This window comes from Temnothorax curvispinosus, unplaced genomic scaffold (genome assembly GCF_003070985.1).
Source record: "Temnothorax curvispinosus isolate PA1 unplaced genomic scaffold, ASM307098v1 QBEX01011432.1, whole genome shotgun sequence".
NCBI lineage: Eukaryota > Metazoa > Arthropoda > Insecta > Hymenoptera > Formicidae > Temnothorax > Temnothorax curvispinosus.
In genome coordinates this window covers 24,790-31,804 of record NW_020221212.1, presented here as the reverse complement: position 1 = coordinate 31,804, position 7,015 = coordinate 24,790, and the positions used below count along the sequence as shown (strand labels likewise).

The 7,015-nt window shown below is 29.9% G+C and overlaps 2 long non-coding RNA genes across 3 annotated transcripts; one reads left to right on the top strand and one right to left on the bottom strand.

Moving 5' to 3' along the window:
- The first annotated feature begins 245 nt into the window (after positions 1-245).
- LOC112461461 lies at positions 246-3,175 on the top strand. The gene is made up of 3 exons (XR_003041559.1): positions 246-969; positions 1,669-2,205; positions 2,296-3,175. It is a non-coding gene; the product is annotated as an uncharacterized LOC112461461 (long non-coding RNA).
- Positions 3,176-4,406: 1,231 nt separating this feature from the next.
- Positions 4,407-6,071, bottom strand: LOC112461464. Of its 2 annotated transcripts, XR_003041561.1 has the most exons (4): positions 5,723-6,071; positions 5,155-5,295; positions 4,971-5,082; positions 4,407-4,893 (listed from the first exon to the last, which is right to left on the bottom strand). It is a non-coding gene; the product is annotated as an uncharacterized LOC112461464 (long non-coding RNA). The 2 variants fall into 2 exon arrangements; XR_003041560.1 differs by lacking the exon at positions 5,723-6,071 and having other exon boundaries at positions 5,155-5,483.
- Positions 6,072-7,015: the final 944 nt, after the last annotated feature.

Genomic DNA, 7,015 nt, shown 5'->3' with positions numbered 1-7,015 from the left:
CCTTTTATCATAATTTAATCATTTTTTGGGCATCATTTGAGGTCACTTTGACATTTTATGACTTTCTATTCTACCTGGGATATATTGTGTACAATTTCGTTTTAACCTAAAAAGTTAACCTTAACTTTAAAAAACTTTGTATTTAATTCAATTAATTACCCTAAAATTTTTAAATTTCAAGATCTTCGTTGAATTAACAAATTTATCCATCAAAAAATGTAAAGATCTACTCAAAATGTAATTTAAAAATATTTACTTTAATCTCGAAAAGGAACGGCACCCAGGGTTCCGTTCCTCCTGGAATACACAGTGCCGTTCCTTAGGACAAAAACTTCCTATAACACGAGGTGCCAACGTTATGGCGTATAGGCGCTTCCGGACATACCAGTGCTGGAGCACGTCAATATCTCCGGGAACGCCTTGTCCGTACTTCATCCCTTAACGTTCCGACACCTAACGAACTTATACGAGCTTGACGTCGGTTTGAATCGTATGCTAGAAGTGGTCCCTGGTCTACCGAAGGACATCGAACATCTTCACATGCCCAAGAACCGTATTGTCGCGTTGCCAACGGTATCCTCTCAGGATCTAGCTCTACCTGGCTCTACCTGCCCTACGATCATTGGATTTAAGCTCGAACGGGATCGAGAGAATTCCGCCTGGCGCCCTGGCTGACTTGCCGAATTTGAGAAAATTGAATCTAGGCTATAACGCTTTGAGACTCCTGGACGACGGCGTTTTCGACGAATTCACGGGTTTGGAGCAGCTAGACTTGAGGTGCAACCGGCTGGTCACGTTGCACGGACGAAGCTTCCGACTTCTGAAATCGTTGATGGACGTGAATTTTCAGGGCAATCGAGTGGAGGTTCTGCGACCTGATATTTTTCAAGAGAATACGAGACTGCAAAGAGTTGACTTGAGTAGAAATAATCTCGCACAAATTCCTCACGCCACCTTCGCCAACACCAGGTAAGAAATTCAACAATTTTAATAATACAATGTTAAAATAATAATATATATTATTATAATAAAATATATTTGCAGTTTATTTCTAAACGTGATGTTTATAGTATATGATAATTCTTGCTCTCACATACATATATTCAAATCACGTAGAAATCATGTTAAATTTACATAAAAAATATTGAAATGCATCATTTTCAGTTTATTTCAATTTTTAATTACCAAAATTTATTTAGTATATCACGTTTATAATAATAAGAGTAATTTTCCCCTTTGTATGTTTATTTTGCGGTCTCGTATTATAGTGGAAAAGTAGTTTCACTCGTTGTTACTTGGTTGCATCACTCTTACTTGGTACCTAGAAAGTTCTTCGTGCACACGCTAATATCTCTTTCTCGTCGTTGTGTAGCATCGGCCTGGCGTGTCGACTAACTTGACAGTAATTTAACTGGATTTTATACGCGATTTTATTTAATCTCGCCCATCAAGTTTAACTTGATCACATCGATCAAATGTTAATGTGTCAATGAAATTATATGATCTTTGTCAATTTATTAAATACCATGAAAAAGCGTTTTACATTGAAATAAAAAATAAATAAATATATTTTTCAATAATTTATTTTGATTAAAATTGTTTAATTTATATTATGAATATTTTTAAACGCAATAATTTAATACATAATTACATATTTTGAATTTTCAGAGATTCTTGATTATAAACGCTAATAAAGAAAAAAAACTTATTAAGTTTATAAAAATTTTTTAACTATATCTTTAAAATTAAAAAAGTTAATCACAATTGCTATAATAGCTGAAACTATACAAAAAAAAGACAATCGAAGAAAATAGTATAAAAGAGAAACGAAGAAAGCATCGTAAAATATGGACACGTAAATGGATACTCAGAAGAAGTCATAATTTACGAGGCACAATTAATTTAGCCCATCTAGAATTGAGAAGCGAAGATACTGATTATTTTCAAAGATTTTTCCGAATGAGACACGATTTATTTGATCAACTTGTGGAACTAGTAGCACCCTATATACAGCGTCAAAACACTAACATGAGAGAATGTATATCTCCTAAAGAACGTTTATCACTAACTCTGAGGTTTTTGGCTACTGGTAAAAATTATAAGAGTTTAGAGTACTCGACAAGGATATCAGCATGTTCAATTTCTCGGATAATTCCAGAGACATGTCGTGTCATATACAAAGTTCTTCGAAACGATTACTTGCGGGTAAATAAGAATTTAAAATTAATTATTATAACACATAATGAATTATTCGAAATGCTGATTATTAAATAATGTATTAAATAATTTTTACAGGTACCAACTACAAATGCTGAATGGGAACAGATTGCAAATAATTATTTTGAAATATGGAACGTTCCAAACTGTATTGGTTCTATAGACGGTCGTCACATAGAATTTAAAGTACCACTTCAAGATGGTTCGTTGTATCACAACTACAAGGGTACAAATAGTATCGTTCTTTATTTCTTTTAGCATTAGTCAATGCCAATTATCAATTCACATATGTCAATGTCGGTGTTAATGGTAGGGTAAGTGATGGTGGAGTGTTTCGTGACAGCGACTTAGCATAATTTTTAAATGATCCACGAAATCCACTTGATGTGCCTGGAGATAAACCATTACCTGATATGAATGAACCCATTCCTTATGTTATTTTAGCTGACGCAGCTTTTCCATTGCAAAATCATATACTAAAACCTTATACAACACGAAATTTATCTCATGATGAGCGAATATACAACTACAGATTAAGTACAGGTAGAAGAATCGTTGAAAATGCCTTCGGCATTTTAGCAAATAGATTTCGCGTTCTTTTAACACAAATATATTTACCAGTTGAAACTGTGCAAAATATTACCCTTGCATATTGTGCTTTACATAACTATCTTAGTAAAGAAAATGGTGCTTATTTACATGGAGCTGTAGATGTTGAAAATTTAGAAAATCGAACTGTAATACATGCTACGTGGAGAAATAATAATGCGCAATTACGCAATTTAGAAATTAATAAATGCAATATGCCTAATAGAAATGCAATCTATATTCGCGATATTTTTAAAGAATATTTCAATACCGTAGGAAAAGTTGAATAGCAAGAATTTATGATTTAACTTTCACACTTTTATTAAATTTTTTTGTCACAACTTCAATTATGAATGGTTGTTCTGTTAATTCTTGATATGGATTGCAAAAAAAAATTTTTTTTGATATGTAAAATATGTATATGTATTAAGTTCTTTTATTAATTATATAATCTTATGTAATTAAATATAATTATACTTTCATGTTATTTTATTATAAATAAGTATTGGATTATAACAATTACGTATACTATAGTTTGTAAATATGAAAGTGTATGTATTTTAATAAACATGTATTTATAACAAAATTTATTTATTACAGTTATAAAATATACATAGTTATAAACTAGAAATAAACTACAAATTTATCTATGTTACTCTTTTATTTTTTTGGTATATAAAATATGTATATACAACTGACTGAATATAGGCATTATTTTTTTAAGTATTAAGGCCGGTTTTCACATGCAATGATTGGTGGCGCCAGCTAGGCCGCGCCAGTCGACTAACGCCAGTAAAAATGCAAGTGTAAACACTTGATACAAACTGGCGCTAGTAATGTGGCGTTTACTGGCGGCTATTGGCCAAAGCATATAACCTCAAATTCTGAGGTTATATGCTTGCTGTCATTTACTGTGTGTTTAATAAATGTTAAATATTTTTCATATTATACGCCAATTACTGTGTAAATACTTGTGAGTTTGCTAGTCGGTTCTGGCGCCAATGAATGCCAGTCAGTTGGCGCCACTAATCATTGCGTGTGAAAACCGGGCTTTACTTACACAGCTACCAACGCATTCTTTTCAGTTGATCTGATTACAAAAAACATATTATTACCGTCGCAAAGGTAAGATTTAAAAACTGAGAAAAAAATTATATTCTTAATTAAAGCTAAAAAATTATCAACTAAAGAACATATAATATCTCTTAATGAAATAATTATACTTTTGCACTAATGATGCATAATATTATAAAAATATATAATAAAAAATTCACAGCTCAATATCAGGTAAATCAATTTCTTTTATCAGCAGAAACAAAAATAAAATTAAAAATAAAATTCTTAATTAAAGCTCAAAGTTTATCAACTAAATAAAAAAAATATAATATCTTTTAATGAAAAATTATACTTTTGCACTAATGATGCATAATATTATAAAAATATATAATGAAAAATTCACAGTTCAATATTAAGTAAATCAATTTCTTTTATCAGCAGAAACAAAAATAAAACTTTAAATTTTAAAAGTTAATGAACGAAATATATTTACCGGAACAAAAATAAAATTTTAAATTAAAAGTTAATGAACGAAATTTACCGGAACAAAAATAAAATTCGTAATTAAAAGTTAATGAACGAAATTTACCGACTACAATCTAATAAAAAATCTGAGCTACATAAATGTATATTAAACATACCGGCACAAAATCGTTTATTCTATCTCTCTATTAATCATCATCAGCCACTTTCTGGCTGTTATGCTAAAGTTAATAAACTATATATTAATCATCATCAATTAAGTTCATCATTTTTCTCTGTATTCGTTTCAGTTTCTTTGGGTCTGAAATTTTACGCAATTCACTTTCTACATACAAAATCCAGTGTTTTATACCATCTTCTGCTCTTTCATTTTCTGATATGGACTGAATCGATTTGGAAGCTATTGACCAAAAATTATTTGCTTCACTTGTACAAATTTCATTTGAAACTGCAAGTTTTCTTTTTTTTTTTTAGATATTCATGTAGCACTGCTTGGTGAACTCGAATTACTAGTTGTTGGCTGTGATTGAATATTTGGACAGGTGTTTTCTGCAAAATAAAATAAGTAACATATTAAATATATTAAATAAACAATTATATTAAATTATACAAATTAGTTTTAATACCTGCGTTATTATCTGTTGTTTTTAAAACATTATGAATATCGAGAAGTTGTAAATCTTCAGTCTCATTCTCATTTAAATTACATTGTAATAATTCTGACTGAGAGTTCAAAACCTATAAATTGTCATAATTTTTATACCTATTTAGTATATTTTTGTAAAATTATATTAAATTATATTTACTCACTGTTATAGAAGATTCTCCTTTTTTTTTGAGCAATGTGAGGATTCAGGAAACTCATGTCTTCAAACAACCACCAAGTTGGTTTATATATATCATCAACTAATGCGCCACTTGACTTGGACTGTTTTATTTTATTTAATTGATCTAAAAATATTGCAATCTTAAATTAATTTTTTTTTTGCAATTTTAGTTGTTAATGGTTGTCCTGTTAGTTCTTGATATTGATTACAAATTGTTTGTAAATCTTTATCTCGTTTCATACAATTATGATATTCAACAGATTTCGTGACATATAAACAAGGATGTTGTTGGTACAACATCAATAAAATTTTTACTTTCTCCTTATCTATATAATTTTCCATTATCCAAAGTATAGTTTTCTGCAAATTTTTTTATATTATTTTATCTTATGCTATTTTATATATTATATTATCTATTTTATATTTTATATTATTTTCTTGAAAAATAATGTATGCATATGCTAGATTAAAATATACTGTTTTTAAAATCTAATTTAATCTGCATTTAACTCTCAACCTGAACATATACATCTACAACGTCCAAATCTAACCTTGCAACCGCACGCGCCGTGTCGATCAACCGACGCAGACGTTGCCGGTGGTGCTGCATACCACGGTCTTACATACATACAGGTCTGGAGACTACCGCTAATTCTAGTGGTGGGGGCATGGTCGCTTATCGAAGATGCATTTAGTTTCTAGCATAGCCACTACTCGTCGCTGTCATCGAAGTCCGCAGATGAACGTAACCCGAAAACTCGTATAGCTAAAGCTAGCAGCGGGCGCTAACAGCGAAACGTCTCGCGGGAAGGAGACGTTGAAATGTCATGTGGGTTCCTCGGCTACGAACGTATCGTAGGCTAATTATTATCGGCCACTGGGCTTTTTTGAGATATAATTAATTAATAAAGATTAAATATATCTATATATATTTTTTTAACAATATTCAAACAATTTTTTCATTAATTTGATATAATAATGTTTTAATTAATTGTTATTGATTATTCGATAAATAACTGTAGAATAGCAAAGAGCGATTTTCTCCAAATTTTTAGGGGATCACGTTCTTGTGATAACAAAACAATTTTTAGCAAGTATTTGCGACAAGACGCGGTTTCCTTTAATTATTATTAATTTTTTATTAATAATTTATTCTGCAGCAATCGATAGCAAAAAGCGATTTTCTCCAAATTTTTAGGGAATCACGTTCTTGTAATAACAAAATAATTGAACAAGCATTTGCGACAAGACGCGGTTTCCCTTAATTGTTATTAATTTTTTATTAACAATTTATTCTGTAGCGGTCTTTAAATTATTTGGTGAGAATCGCTCTTTGTTAAAGACCGCTGGAGAATAAATTGTTAATAAAAAATTAATAACAATTAAGAGAAACCGCGTCTTGTCGCAAATACTTGCTAAATTATTTTGTTATTACAAGAACGTAATTCCCTAAAAATTTGAAGAGAATCGCTCTTTGCTGTCGATCGCTAGAGAATAAATTGTTAATAAAAAATTAATAATAATTAAGGGAAACCGCGTCTTGTCGCAAATACTTACTAAATCGTTTTGTTGTCACAAGAACGTGATTCCCTAAAAATTTGGAGAAAATCACTCTTTACTATATTCTACAGTTATTTATCAAATAATTAATAACAATTAAAACATATTTTTATATCAAATCGATTTCAAAAACAGTTTGAATATTGTTAAAAAATATATATAGACATATTTAATCTTTATTAATTAATTATATCTCAAAAAAGCTCAGTGGCCGATAATAATTAGCTAAATCCACAAAAATAAAAGAAAAATGATAAAAATAAACATATAAAAAGATATTTCTA